Genomic DNA, 14,924 nt, shown 5'->3' on the forward strand with positions numbered 1-14,924 from the left:
CTTTTTTTTTTTGTTATATAAAAACCCAAACTCGTCGACAATGAGAATCGCAATTGCTTCAAATAACAAATAATATAAAAATAAGATATTTTTTTAGACAAATATTTTCGGCTTAGGAATACCATATTCATTATCAACATATGGCTGATGCTGACCCTTGGGAGGGTTTTGATGGAGACGAGCTTGCAGCGGAGTAATATAGTTATTCGGAGGTCAGTCATCATAGTTCAATCGATTTCTCAACAAACACACCGGTTGTGGGTAACACATCGAACCCATATGATAACCGTAATAAATTGGTAGTCGTTGACCTCACCCCCTGTCTAATAGTAAAACAAAAAGAGCGTTTCATCCCTAACTCTCGTGGTGCCTCAAGTAGACGGAAAAAAAATCCTGGTCCGGCCGGAGAGTACCAAGACTTAGAAGATCTTAGACATAGAAGGAGAGTAATGGGAGAGGAAGATGTATCTACACAAGTCCTACAACAATTGGCGAGGGATGAAATTGGAGGTGTTAACGATATTCATTTCCAAAGTAACCCTTGGTTTCTTGCACAACAATTTTACGCAGAGGGGAGAACTGCATTGGGATCACTACACCAAATTCAGGATATACCAACTCAGATTCGCAACAGAAATGTAGCTGTTGCGAAGTTTTTGTTGCGAATTGCTATTGCAAAATATTCGCAACAGTGTTTCGGTGTTGCAAATTTCGCAACTGTTGGCATTCTGTTGCTACCCGCAACTGTATGATTTCACGCATGCCGAAATCGCGTGCGCCAGGGAACACTCTTTTTTACCATTGTACGCATGCGAATTTAGTGTGTGCCTACACGGGTTTATCCTTAACAAAATCTTTTCAACTTCATTTCAACCACAAACTCGGTCCTCTCTCTCTCTGACTAGATCTGAAGAAAAAATTCTCCCGTCATAAAACTCTTCCGCCATTGAAACCAGAGCAGGTAATGGTGTTATTTCTTTGTTTTAATCGATTAATGATGTTATGTATTAGTGTATTTTGGTAGATTGATAGTTAGGTTTTCGCTTTTATGTTTGTTGATGGGTTTTTTTTATGCTGTTTCTGCAGTTGGAAGCATCCATCTTGAATTTTTGGTCATCTTTCAGAAGGAGTATATTCATCCTCTTTTACTAGTTTTCTATTTTTGATTTGATTTTATGTTCGTAGGTGGTTAGGGTTTGATTTTATATTTGTTGGGGGTTAGGGTTTGGTTTTCACAAGGTTCTTTTATGCTATTTCTGCAGGTGGAAGATTTAATCTGAGATTTCACAAGGAGTTACTGCAGCTGCTATTGCTAATCAGGCAAGGTCTCTTTTTTATCTAGCTTTTTGTTTTGGGTTTGATCTTAGGTCAGTTTAGATTCTGTGAGAATTGGGTTTCTGTAACTTTTTAAATTTGAACAAGTATGCAACTAATAAATTAAGATGAACTTCATTTATCTTCTCCTATGAGTATGGAACTAAGAAACTAATGAATTAAAATCTAAAACAAAGCTCTGGATTATGTTCAGGTTCTTAATTGTTTTTATGCAATGGCAACTAAAATCTGAACTTAGGCATTTTCTGGTTAGAGAAGAAACTAAATTACATTGGATGCTCTTTTTTGTTCTATATTTAGCTTAGGAGTTGTAGTATTTCCTTCCTATAGTAATCAAGAAATACGTTGCAACTACAGCTACATTGTACAAGCTGTCTTTAGGCAATGTCACCTTATGTCATCCAAAAATAAACAAAGTATCTTATGGCATAATGACCTGACAAAAGCAGCACTATTGTGGAGAATACAAATCTGTATTCAGGTGTTACTTTTACAGTATCCTGTATCCTAAAAAGTTGAAACTTCACTGAGCTTTTTGATGTTGTTAGGAAGTTTAGGTTGGTTTCTATATAATGATGATCCACAAGATTCACAGAACAGCCTTTGCGGCAACCATATCTCGGATGTCTTCATGTGGCTCACTGATAAACATAATCCCTCCGCATCTTTCTATTTTATCGTTTTTAATAAGTAGAGTCTTACTGAGCATACATAGATGACCTATAATCTTCAGTTGTTAAAAGAAAAAGAATCGCAAGTGACACTTCCATGTGATCACTATGCAACCATTATAAAAATTGCAACATTAAGAGATAATCAACCTTGGCCCCATAAAATTACATTTTGATGATACTTAGAGAATAGGACATGCTTTATAATTTTGCAATACTCAAGTTTTTCCCTCCGTTTTAGAAATATTTTTATCAATTCATTTTCTGCTAGCGATTACTTGTATAGAGTTTATGAATGCATGTTTAGTCGCGTTGCTGGGCTTGTGATTTCTAACTCTAGTGTCTACAATATGGTTTCTTGAAACAGGTGGTCAGACAAGTATCAGGTGGGTCTTCCTTTCCTTTTTTTTTCTTTAAATTTTTCTTTTGTAAGTAATGATACACGTATGGTTAATGCTCATGAACTCTGTTAGATTTCAGTTTAGTTACTTTTGCTCCAAATTTTGTAATCTGTTACGCTGTAGTTTAGGGTTTTATTTTCCTGATGAAAATTCTATCCAAGTATGCAGGGAATTCCAGTACTGTTCTAGCCCTATCTCTCTAGTTACAGTGCTGACTGCTCTTTGTCTCCCTATTCTGTTTCCATTGTTGAAATCAAGATATAATCTGGACTCTGTTTTATAGTATCAGATGAGTCTTGTTTGTCTCATTATTCTACAAACTATATGTCAACTTAGGACAATTTTAAGGTCAATAAAAAGGATGCCATACATGACACAAATTAGTGTAACATTGTAAATTTATTGCTTATAACATGAAGCTGGACCATCTTGATTTTATGCACTACTTGCAAAATTTGAGTACTAAAAAGCAAGATTAGATAGGGGATGCATGCTCTTAATGGGTAGTTAAATACTTAGAATTTTCTTATGGTTCACAAAAGGGTGTGAAATGCGACTTATCGATGTTGGTTAAGAGCAGGTAGAATACCTTTGCCTGATGAGTTTTAGTTTATTGGTTTATTGTATCAGATGTTGGGATGTTAGAGTATTAAAGGATTCTCTCTCAACGTACTTGTGACCTGTGTGGAATGATGATTTAGCCTTTTAGCATTACTTCTGGTTTTGTTTATATATTTTGCAATAACTTAATTTACCCGTAAAGAATGCGAGTGATGATGGAGAAAAACTTTTTATGTCAATTATGTCTGCACATATCGTCGATATCTGAAAAACTATGAGAACTTCCTCCTAAACTTTTAGAATTTCTCCGTTGGTAATCTAATTTTTGTCTTGTTGTGACCTGTATTAATCTTTTATTAAAGTTTTGTTGTGGAAAAGAGTCGGTTTGATATGTTGTTGTTCACCAGTGCTTCCTTTTGTCGGAGTTACAACAAATAAAGTCCCTCTCTTATTTTTGTCCTTGTCGCTGGCCTTAGAAAAAATATCGGTTCCTTGTCGCTGGCCTTAGAAAAAATATCGGTTCTTTATTTCCGAAATTGATTAATGGTTCAATTGTTTCATTTCTGAATTAGAGACATGGGAAGGCTCCATGTACTAAAGACCTTATGTCCTTGCTTCTATTTGTGCCCCCACTTTACTGTAAAATGCCCAGAGATACTTGAGCATACCGAATGACATCCTGTTTTATAGTTTCACATGCTCTTGTCGCTGATTATCTTTGTGCTTGCAATTTTGTATAATTATTTTAACTGCATCCATCACCATTGATTATGTTCTGTTATTTTGTGCAGATACTATAAGAGAACGAAAGCTGTTTTCAAAGAGTTTCATCGAACACCTCGTCATTGAATTGGATGAACGAGGTATGTATGCATACAACCTTCTGTTTTGTTCTCAAGAGTTAGATGGTATGCTAATGGTAGTTTATACTCATATGTCCATCCCAATTCTATGTTGTCTAGTTCTGTAATATGGTGTTGTTCTTGTTTTCTCGATTCTCATCACAACATGGCGGTTTCTGAGAATGAGATTTTATAATTTGAAGTGGAGTTGAACAAGATGAATTACATCTAGGTACATTATATGCGTACAGAAAGACAGACCTATGGATATTATACAAATAATTGTTTCATTTGTGTACAAAAGGTATATATCAGCAGCAACAGTCTTCTATATGTACGACTTTGTCCCATTCACAACAAGTAGTGTACTATATGCATTGGTGTTAATACAAAATGAAAAGGATAAATTAGAATCACCATTTTAACAGTCCTTTTTAATAAGTTCTGTGCAGTTGCTTTGAGCATTACTGTTAGACTGTGTTAGTATAGCATGTAATTATGCTGATATTGCTTTATGTTGTGTGTAAATAAATTCGCTTGCCGTTGCGGCATGATGTTGGCTAAGTAGCATAAGTCAGCAGTGTGCTTTCGTTATTCCTTTTGGACCTGGTAGTCGATAGTTGATACCATTTGTTTCATAGTAGATAGTGGACTTTGAGAAAGGACTAGACTACAAGAAACTAGCTAAATAATTAGTTATTATTTTATTTTTGAATGATTCAATTCATAGCTACATTGATAAGTAGTTCTATTTATTCTTTATATGGATGTTATTGTAGTGCCCTTGTATACGCTATAAGTCTTAATAATGTTATATCTTTGTGTATTTATTCTTTATATGGATGTTGTTGTAGTGCCCTTGTATACGCTATAAGTCTTAATAATGTTATATCTTTGTGTATTTATTCTTTATATGGATGTTGTTGTAGTGCCCTTGTATACGCTGTAAGTCTTAATAGTGTTATATCTTTGTGTATTTTTGTAGATTGGTAGTTAGAGTTTGGTTTTATGTTTGTTGATTGATAGGTTTCTTATGATACTGCAGGTGGAAGATTCAATTTGAGATTTTAGGTCATCTTTCACAAGGAGTTACTGAAGCTGTTATTGCTAATCGTAATGAACCAGGTATGGTCCTCTTCTTTATCTAGTTTTCTGTTTTGGGTTTGGCTATATGTCAGTTTAGATTCTGTGAGAATTGGGCTTCTTTTAATTTTCGAATTTGAATGAGTATAACTAAATAATAAAGATAAACTTCAATTCTCTCCCCATCGTTCATAAATAACATGTTGTCCGACATCTTGAAGCAAAACAATGTTGACAATTCTGGAGTCTGTTTCGACTCCAAAGCAAGAACTGCACTGGCATTTGAGACACTGAGAGCTGATGGTTAACGCGAGTTTATGTTTTTCCGCAATCCAAGTGCAGATATGCTTCTCCGTGAATCAGGACTCAATAAAGACCTTCTGAAGAAGGTATAATACTTGAGCCCAGTAATGGTGCTTGAAATTGTTTAGTTGTAGATTTTGGTTGTTTTCTGCTTCACATTACCTGAAACTGTTTCTGTTTGATGCAACTCCAACTATTTCGTCACTAAGTATTCTGTTTTTTCATCAAATTTTGTACAGGCATCCGTCCTTCACTATGGATCTATGAGTTTGATTGAGGAGCCATGCAGGTCAACACAACTCGCTGCTATGAAGATACAGAAAAATAAGTTGTTTCCTTCTCTTTTCTTTCATGTATCATTGACAACATATAATTATAAATACAAATGGTGCAGAATGTGATTGGTTTGATACCTTGGTTGCTTGATTGATTGAATCAGGATAGGGGGTATTTGCAGGATAAAATAGAATGGAGGTGGGGGGATTTTGACCAGGTCAATAAAAACCGACCTTTACCTTTTCATTTTTTGTTGCCAAACTTTAGCAACAGATAAATCTGTTGCGAAATTAATTTCAGAAAATACAAGTCAGTATCAATTGACTAAGTCAAGAAATTTAGCAAGAGCAGAAAACTTTCGCAACAGTTGCTCTCTGTTGCTAACTTATTTACATGACTCTTCGGGTCAGTCTACGTTGACTTTGTCAAGCTTTTGCAACTAATAGTAAAATTCGCAACAACTTTAACGCTCTTGCGATAAAAAGAGTCGCAATAGGTTCTAACTGTTGAGAAAACAGTTGCGACGAAAAGTTCGCAACAGCTATCTTCTGTTGCCAATATTTGTTACACCACGTTTCGCAACAGCTGGCTGCAGTTGCAAGCCCATGCCGTGGCCGTTCCCACACCTCATGGTTCCTTATTATTTTGTTATTTATTTCCCTCATCCCATGAAAATTCCCTGATATCATGATATTTCCCTCAATTCAAGAAAATTATATAAAATTAGGGAGAAAAACTCACGGGACTGGGCTCATTGGCCAGCCGACCATGCTCTAGTCATGGCCGGTCCCACACGCCCTTTCTTATTATTTTAATATTATTTGTTTCCCTCATCTCATGGAAACTCCTTCACTTCAAGGAAACTCCCTAGTTTCAGCAAACTCCTTGATCTCATGATATTTCCCTAAAATCATGAAAATATTATTAAATTAGGGAAAGTGATATGGGACCGTGCCCATTGGTCGGTCGGCCGTGCCTTGGCCATAGCCAGTCCCACACTTCATGACTCCCTATTTTATTATTATTATTTCCATAATCTCATGGAAATTCCTTAACTTCATGAAATTCCTCAGTTTCATGGTATTTCCTTCACATCAGGGAAAATACATATAATTGGGAAAGATGATGCGGGACCAAGCTTGCTAGCTGGACGACAGTGCCCTAGCCGTGGCCGGTATCACACCTTGCAATTCTCTATTATATTAATTATTTTTCATCATCTCATGAAGATTCCCCAGTTTCTGCAAAACCATAAATCCTTCATATTTTCTCAATATGTTGCTCAAACGTGCATCAGAAAATACCGAAACTCTCAGGACTGAGATACGGACATTATGGTGACACGGGCATATCTCCTTGACTGACCAAGGCCGGTCCTAGGGCTTGCAAATAGCCGGTCCCACATGTTTTAATAATTTTGACCTAATTTGCCCAATTGCTCATATTGGGTCCAAACTCTTCTCAAACAACTTGGAGTTTGTTCAAACGACCATCCGCTGGTCCCACGACCACCAAGAGTCGGTACCATGACCCCTTGGTCGGTCCCTCATCTCTCCATAATTAGGTTTTACTACCTAACGCTCACACGAGCACTATTTTAATAAATGATTAAACGAGCATTTAATCATCTTTTCACCAACTGGTCTTCAAGAGACTTTGGTATTTTGCTCATTTGAGCATCTGGGCGTTACATGGTCTACTCGTCATCCCGTGTAGCCGGTACCTCCTTCACTCTATGGTTGATTTTCAATAAATCATCAATTAATCAAAATTAGGGTTTTGAATCCAGGGCTCTGCAAAACATGATCCTGAGCAGGTTCAAACACTAATTTTACGCTGATCCCGTGATCAACACTTTGATTATTATGCTCGGCTCAGATGTCAGTATCTTAAGTTAATATTTTCATTTGGTCCTGATACCAACAATTCATCAAATGAGCAACATTTTCTCATACGAGCAATATTTGCTCAGACTAAAGAATATTGGTTCAACTATCAATATTCAACAATTCAGCAACATTTGCACACCTTAAGTTATCAACATTTATTTGGAAGTATGCCTTTGTCTCAGCAGACATGTTCAATTCATGAGTCTCAGAACATTTGCAAATCACATTCGACTCAACAATACAAGGACTCATCGTCCCATAAAGTCAGCAACTGAGTCCACAATCACGAGATGTCAATCGTGTCACATGGGGGATATTAACTAGGATTTTTTTTCTGGCGGTCTACGACACGTGTGTTCATACACACGATGAGAATGTGGGCAAGTCGTGCAATCAGTTGGAGGAGTTAGCAAAGTAGTGGGTGGAAAATTAACCAAGTCTCCGCACGATGAGCAACTGGTTTTGACACGATTTCCCATTTCCCCACTCTTTGACTCCAGCAACTGTGACACTTCATGCGATCAAGGTGTTCACAGTTCTGGCTATATAAATAAGTCTCTGAATCATGATTGAAAGAACATGATAATCTCTCGTCAAGCAGACAAACAAGAGATTAAGAACCCAACGTTCAATCAATCAGAACTTATCTTATTTTCTTCATATAGAATATACAACACACCTACAATCTTTGATCACCATTGATCCCACACATTTCACAGCTTCCCTCCTACAAATCAACCCATCCTCTCTTGTGACCGAATTGACTCTGGAACGACCATTGTCTTGGTTTAGGCCGGAGTCCTACATATTGATCTCTCGAACTTAAAGCACTCCCTTCTTACAGTGCATCTATGTGAGGTTAAACATTTCGCTCGGTTCAAGGAGTCTCCGTACGGTCGTCTCATCAATTCCGTAAAAACCAGCAAATCGTTTTTCCCCATCTACATTAGTACTATATTTACTTTCATAATTCTCAACCATTACTGAAAATGGGATCATTTGTACCGGACGAAATGTACCCTGTGATTAATATGTTAAATCAACCCATAAAGAGGGTGTACAACAAACAGACGCCGGTAAACATTCCACGAACAACGTTAAAAGACAGATGGATTTGAGAGTGTCACCTGAAGCAGTTGTTTGGCAACCATGGGTCCGCAATGCCCGCTATGAAGATGAGGATGTAGTTTTAGCAAGAGAGGTTAGTCGAAAGAGAATATATTTCATGGGAGTAGTCGATAAGAAAGATGAGGCCCTTTATCTTGGGGAGAGATGTTCGAGGCATGTGTTAGGTTTGATTATAATTCCTTGTCGGCCTCCTGATTTGGCGAAAACTAAAACGGAAGATATTGTTGAAAGGGTTCATTACTTAATAGCAAATGATACAGATTATGCTGTTTGGTGGAGAAATGTCAGCATGGGAACTTTGTTGCCAGATTTGAGTCGTGTTCATAACCACGAAGAGGTTGGTATTGGTAACATTGGAAGCTCTCGTTTCGTTCCCAATGTACCTACTCCAAGTTAGTTTGCAGAAACATTTATCTATACACAATCAGAGACGCCATAAACATTTCCTAGGATTGAGTGGTCATTTCTGTATGTCAACTCGGATGAAATACGTCATCTTCCAAATATCACTCATCGACATGATTGGAGTAACATCCATGGCACCGAGGTTAATTAATACACCTTTATTTTGTAAATTTATTAATACAAATATAATTTATTATTGTTTTATTTATTTACGAATCAATAATATTGCAGGAGTAGTGGAAATGGTTGGCACTACTAAGTTATGAAAATAATGAGGCACTAGAGAAGCTATTGTATGATTGTTTTACGTATGGCCCTTCCGATACTTGCGTTACACCTCCCAGTGCTTTTAGCACTGAGCAATCCTACAGAACATTTCGTATGTTGGGTTCAGGTGGTTCTGGTGAGTGTATCCTTAAGCGTCAAGCTACTTCTATTTTGGATGATCAAATTACAGAGTATCACCCAGTTGTGAGGGACGCTGGTATTAGTCCTCAATACCCAATCCGGGTTTGAGTCAAGAAGAAAATCCTTACTTGAACAGTAGCGTGGATTCAAATATAGATATGGAGTTTGTCATTGAAACGCAGGAGGAGAACCAACAACAAAGGTCATTTGATTTCTTCCAGGGAACATAATTGTACGGCTTAGTTGTTTTAATATGTATGAAACTGTTATATTTCTTTGTTAAAATAGGTCTGTAATTTTCATGTGCAGTGACATTTCTTTTCAAATCTACAGTCTCCATGAATAATGACTTCTGAAATAGTATGTCTATAACACTAATAATGATTTTATTTTTCTTTAAAAAATAATGGCTCATACTTATCCATAACGACCTTTTCACTACGTAGAATCCTTTAAAAAAAACGGGTAGCCTCTAAATAATTCACACCCCAAAACTGATTTTGGGTTCTTCCTCCTTTCGAAATATCCCTCCCTTGAAAATTCTTTTTTGAAAATGGTTGTTTTTGATTCATATGAAGATTTTGTGATCATGAAATCTTGGGTGAATATCAGCTCCCGTCGTGAAGTTGTGCTTGGTTTCTTACCTACTGAAACCTTTTGGGACAAGGTGTGGGAGAATTACAAGTTAGAGTTTGGAAATTCTCGTCAAAGAACCATGGAAAACATCAAGGAAAGATATGGCGTAATTCAAGAGGAAATGCAATTATATTATGTCTACCAAGCTGAAGCTGTCATAAGTTGTCGTGATCCGCAATCCATAACAACGCAAATTATAGTAAATATAACTATTCATTAAAATAAATTATTATGTTCTAACAGATAAACAATGATATTAATATTTTGTTCTTTGTTATAGGAAAGGCTTGACGATTTGAAGTACCGACAAGTTAAAGGCGTTGAAATCCCCTACCGAGAAGTTTTTATATTTCTAAAGATCAAGTTCCCATATTTCCTAACAGAGATTAAAAGAACTTCTGGTGATGCATGAATTATTTATATGGATTGGTTAGCGATAGGTTTTGTGGGCACACCTCTTTTTAAACCCTCATGAGATAGCACTCGTCCTTTAGGGTCACCTAAAGGTTTAAAGGCTTGGTACTTATGATAAATGTGACCGCGATGACTGGGTAATTGATATCTGGTTTAATAAAACTATATAATGTGTTGTGTTTTATTATTTGTGCTACACTTATTGTACTTTTTTTATAATCAATAATACCACACCCATAAAATAATGGACTTTGACAATAAATAATATAACACAGTAGTTTTGTTTGTCATTCCATCAGTCCTGATGAAATTGACGAAGCATCTCATATTACTTTAAAGAAATTTTATTTATTTACATTTAAATTATTTTTTCAGTGACTTACAAGTCACTCTATCTCTGCTAGGTCATTCAGTCAATTGAAATACAAGACCATTAATTAAACAATTACACAAAGTTATATAAAGTCAGATATATGACATCATTCAAACCCTGTAAATTCAGTTGTTCGTACGCCAATCAACACACACCTAAGAATATATTGTCTTCTCCTACAAATTGCATCTCCTTTAAAAATATCATGATCCTCTTGTATTAGGGCTTCTATAAGTATTTCAAAATAATCCATAATGCCTTTGTGTTAGAGCATAGCTCGGTCAACCTCGCATGCGTTGCTATATCAAGCATGTTTGTCAATGTTAGCGATCAAAACTATAAGTCTTGATTTCTAGCCTATTAGATAAGTCTCGGACTAGGATAGAAAAAGTGTAATTGAGCTCAAGAACTTCATGGCGATTCAACGACAACGACGAAGATCTACACAAGGAACCGTGGAACTTCATCAACAAAAAGGTATGTGAAGACTTGAACTTATCTATCACTCAAAAGTATATCTATTTTATCTCCTACTTCTTATGAGACAAAAGTCGTATGCTATATAGACTAGATCAGACACATGTGACATTTCGACCTGAGTATTCAATGCTTATCTTTTACTCGAAATCATGTGTTGGTAAAGCGTTTCGCTTTGATCAGGTTTATCTTCACCTAGTGACGAAAGTCATGAAAAGTTTCAATCACTTTTGAAAATTGCTCTGACGTGAATCGGTCTGTGAATAACGGCTACATAGCGTCCTTTGAGAATGTCTCAATGATTCAAATGAGAGTTTAGATTACATAACCATGTATTCTTTGAAACGAAGTTCTTTGAACTTTGTTGAGTAAGAGAAATCGGTAGGATTGTGGAATTGGCTTGCCAAGTCCGCGAACTAACGGAAACTCTCTTCCCAAATTTCTGCTGGGATTTCCAATATAACTCGTTTGCTGCTAAGTCCGCGAACTGGCGGAACTTCTCTTCCTGAGAAATTCTGCTGAGTTTGGAAAACTCAACCCGATTGATTAAGTCCGCGAACTTGTTTGTGTACTTAATAGGTTATCATCTAAAGATATGCTATGAACATGTATCATTAAATTACTAAGGAATGCTTTATGCAAACCGTGGCTATAATGTTCATTGAGTCGATTCAATCGAATCGTAATCATCTTTGATTCAATTGTGTCTTTTGTTTTACATAAGATCTCATAGAAATTGAACAACTCTTAACTAGTTCGTTTAAAGTCATTTGAACTAGTTATGGTGAAGAAGAACCAGGTTAATATGAGATGCTCATATGGTTAACCTTTTGGTGACTGTATTGAACCAATATACGCGTACACGTTTGAGCTTGTGTTTCACACACCCAGTTCACGTTTACCATGTGTATATGACAAGCTTTATTTTTCGATCTAACGGTTGAGATATATTAGCTTGAATCTAAATCAGATTTCATCTAACGGTGAATAAGGTTTGCTTAATACCTAAGGCAAAACCCTGATTTGAAAGGCTATATATATAGGACTTCTAGCTAGAGCAAAACTTAATCCCCACACGTCTGTGTGATACTACTGCGCTCGCTAGAGTCGATCTCCATTAACCCTTGAGTTTCTTCTTCAAATTCGGGGTAACGACTTAAAGACTTCATTGAGATTGTGAAGCCAGACCGATACTACTTTTATCTTAGTTGTGTAATCTGATCTTGCATTTTCTATCGTACGAGTACAATCGATTGATTGGCTTGAGATCGTGAGAGTTCTCCGATAGGCAAGATAAAGAAGTCACGGACATCTTCGTCTCACTGTTCGTGATTCCTTGATAATCCGCTTGTGTATTCCAGAAGGATTTTTAAGAGGTAATCAATTGATCTAGGCTGTTGTTCGGGAATATAAGACCGGATTGATTGATTGGTTCCTGATTACCTTGGTTATTATCAGAAAACTGAACAAAACCTAGGGTTTATCTGTGGGAGACAGATTTATCCTTTTGATAGACTTTTCTGTGCGAGACAGATTTGTTTATTATCAAAGCCTGCGATTTTGGGTCATAGCAACTCTTTGTTGTGGGTGAGATCAACAAAGGGAATCAAGACATAGCATCCTGCTTGGATCAGAGGCGTAGGAGTACAATTGTACCTTGTATCAGTGGGAGATTGGTAGGGGTTCAACTATAGATCAGTCTGAAGTTAGTTTGCAGTAGGCTAGTATCTGTAACAGCTTAATACAGTGTGTATTCAATCTGGACTAGGTCCCGGGATTTTTCTGCATTTACGGTTTCCTCGTTAACAAAATTTCTGGTGTCTATGTTATTTCTTTTCCGCATTATATTTTATATAATTGAAATAATATAGGTTGTGCGTTAAAGTTTAATCGATTAGAGATCTAACCTTGTGGTTGTTGATTTCATTGATTGACACTTGGACATTGGTCTTTGGTACGGTCCAAGTTATCTCTATTTGATAAAGACTCGCTATTGATTTTAGCTTGAGTAAAAATCAAATTAAGAGATTGAGATATTAACTCCTTGAGATATTTTTTATCTAGATTGAGTCTGACTGTCTAGTTGATTCTCTAGCAAAGTATTTCGGAGTTAGTCCATACAGATTGATAACCGAACTATTGGGTGGTGTTGTTAGACCCCCGCTTTTTCAATTGGTATCAGAGCAGGCAAACACGTTCAAGACCTAACAAGTCTGTGTTTGTAGCGATCTGACTCTATGGACAAAAGTGTTATCTCTGTAAATGTACCACCAGTCTTCGATGACTCCAATTACTTATGGTGGAAAATTGTTATGCGAGATTTTATTCAATCGCGTGATTTTCAATCATGGGTATATGTAGTAAATGGCTATGAAGCACCCGTTGTTGCAGCTGGAGAAGGAACCGTTCCCAAAGGCATAGGTTTATATAATACTTCCGAGATTCTTGTTGTAAAGCAGAATTCTGAAGGGTTGAATGCTATCATACATGTCATTGCTCCAAGTCTTCAACACCATGTGTCTACTTGCACTAGGTCGAAAGATGCTTGGGATATCTTAGAAACCGTATTTGAAGGAAACTCCAATGAAAAGGAAGCTAGGCTTCAAAACCTTAATTCCAATTGGGAGAACCTTCATATGGCAGATGAAGAAACATTTGATGAGTTTAATCACAAAGTGTCTGAAATTGTTAATGCATCTTTTGCATTAGGTAAGACTATCCCTGAAAAGGACATTGTGATGAAAATTCTCATATTGCTGCCATCTAGATACGAGTCTAAGAAGCATGTCATCGTTGAAGGAAATAACCTTGATAATCTTTCCAGAAACACCTTAGTTGGAAAGCTTAAAATCTTTGACCATGAGCATACATCCAAAGTCGGTAAGGATGTTTCCTTTAAAGCACAGAAGAACACCAGGTTACTTGTCGAAGGTAAGAGTGTTCATGTCTCTGAGGATGATCAGTCTGATGACGATTTTTCAGATGAAGATCTTGATAAATCAGTATCCTTGATCACAAGACAGTTTAGGGATCTTCTGTTGAAGAGAAGTAAACGGTTTTCAAGAGAGAAGCCTAGATCATCAGACAAGCCTCACGGTCGCGTCCCTCCTAAAAACAGGGATGCTGACGAGGCTGACGACGAGGATATGCCTCAATGCTTTAAGTGTAAGGGTTTTGGCCATGTTGCTAATGAATGCCCAAATCGGAGAAAATACACTGGGAACAAAGGTCTAGCTGTTACACTTGATGAGATGTCAGAAACCTACGACTCCGATGAAGATAGAAAATCAAGTGTTGGTTTTTTATGTGAAAACATTGATTTTGATGGTTGCAGCAATACCTATATCAATCTTGATGGTTTTGGTAAAGAAGAAGACCCAATCAAGCTGGAAGATTCAATTGACTCATCCTTTGGAAACACTGTTTGTGATATTTCAGGATCTACTATGTGTTTAGCTGTTGTCGCTCCACAAATGCCTGAATACTATCCAAGTTTGACGTGCTCGTTTTGTTCGATGAAGGGACACGAACTATCAAGGTGTTATAAGTACAAACATCAAGTGAGGCACGCTAAAAAACTTCAACGAAGAGCAAATCATTTAGCAAGGAAGCTTAAACTTTCCCAGAAGACTGCTGAGGTATGTAAGATTTTATCTTCGTTTAAGAATCCAGTTTCCAATGCAAGACCATTTAAGAAGAAAGTATGGTCGAGTCGTGTTGAT

At 36.8% G+C, this 14,924-nt stretch overlaps 2 long non-coding RNA genes across 2 annotated transcripts; both read left to right on the forward strand.

Moving 5' to 3' along the window:
* The first annotated feature begins 878 nt into the window (after positions 1–878).
* LOC113361687 lies at positions 879–1,461 on the forward strand. The gene is made up of 3 exons (XR_003365267.1): positions 879–961; positions 1,087–1,129; positions 1,263–1,461. It is a non-coding gene; the product is annotated as an uncharacterized LOC113361687 (long non-coding RNA).
* A 2,270-nt stretch (positions 1,462–3,731) lies between these two features.
* Positions 3,732–5,663, forward strand: LOC113361689. Its single transcript, XR_003365268.1, has 4 exons — positions 3,732–3,831; positions 4,856–4,935; positions 5,115–5,282; positions 5,436–5,663. It is a non-coding gene; the product is annotated as an uncharacterized LOC113361689 (long non-coding RNA).
* The last annotated feature ends 9,261 nt before the right edge of the window (positions 5,664–14,924 follow it).

This window comes from Papaver somniferum, chromosome 3, assembly GCF_003573695.1.
Source record: "Papaver somniferum cultivar HN1 chromosome 3, ASM357369v1, whole genome shotgun sequence".
Lineage (NCBI taxonomy): Eukaryota > Viridiplantae > Streptophyta > Magnoliopsida > Ranunculales > Papaveraceae > Papaver > Papaver somniferum.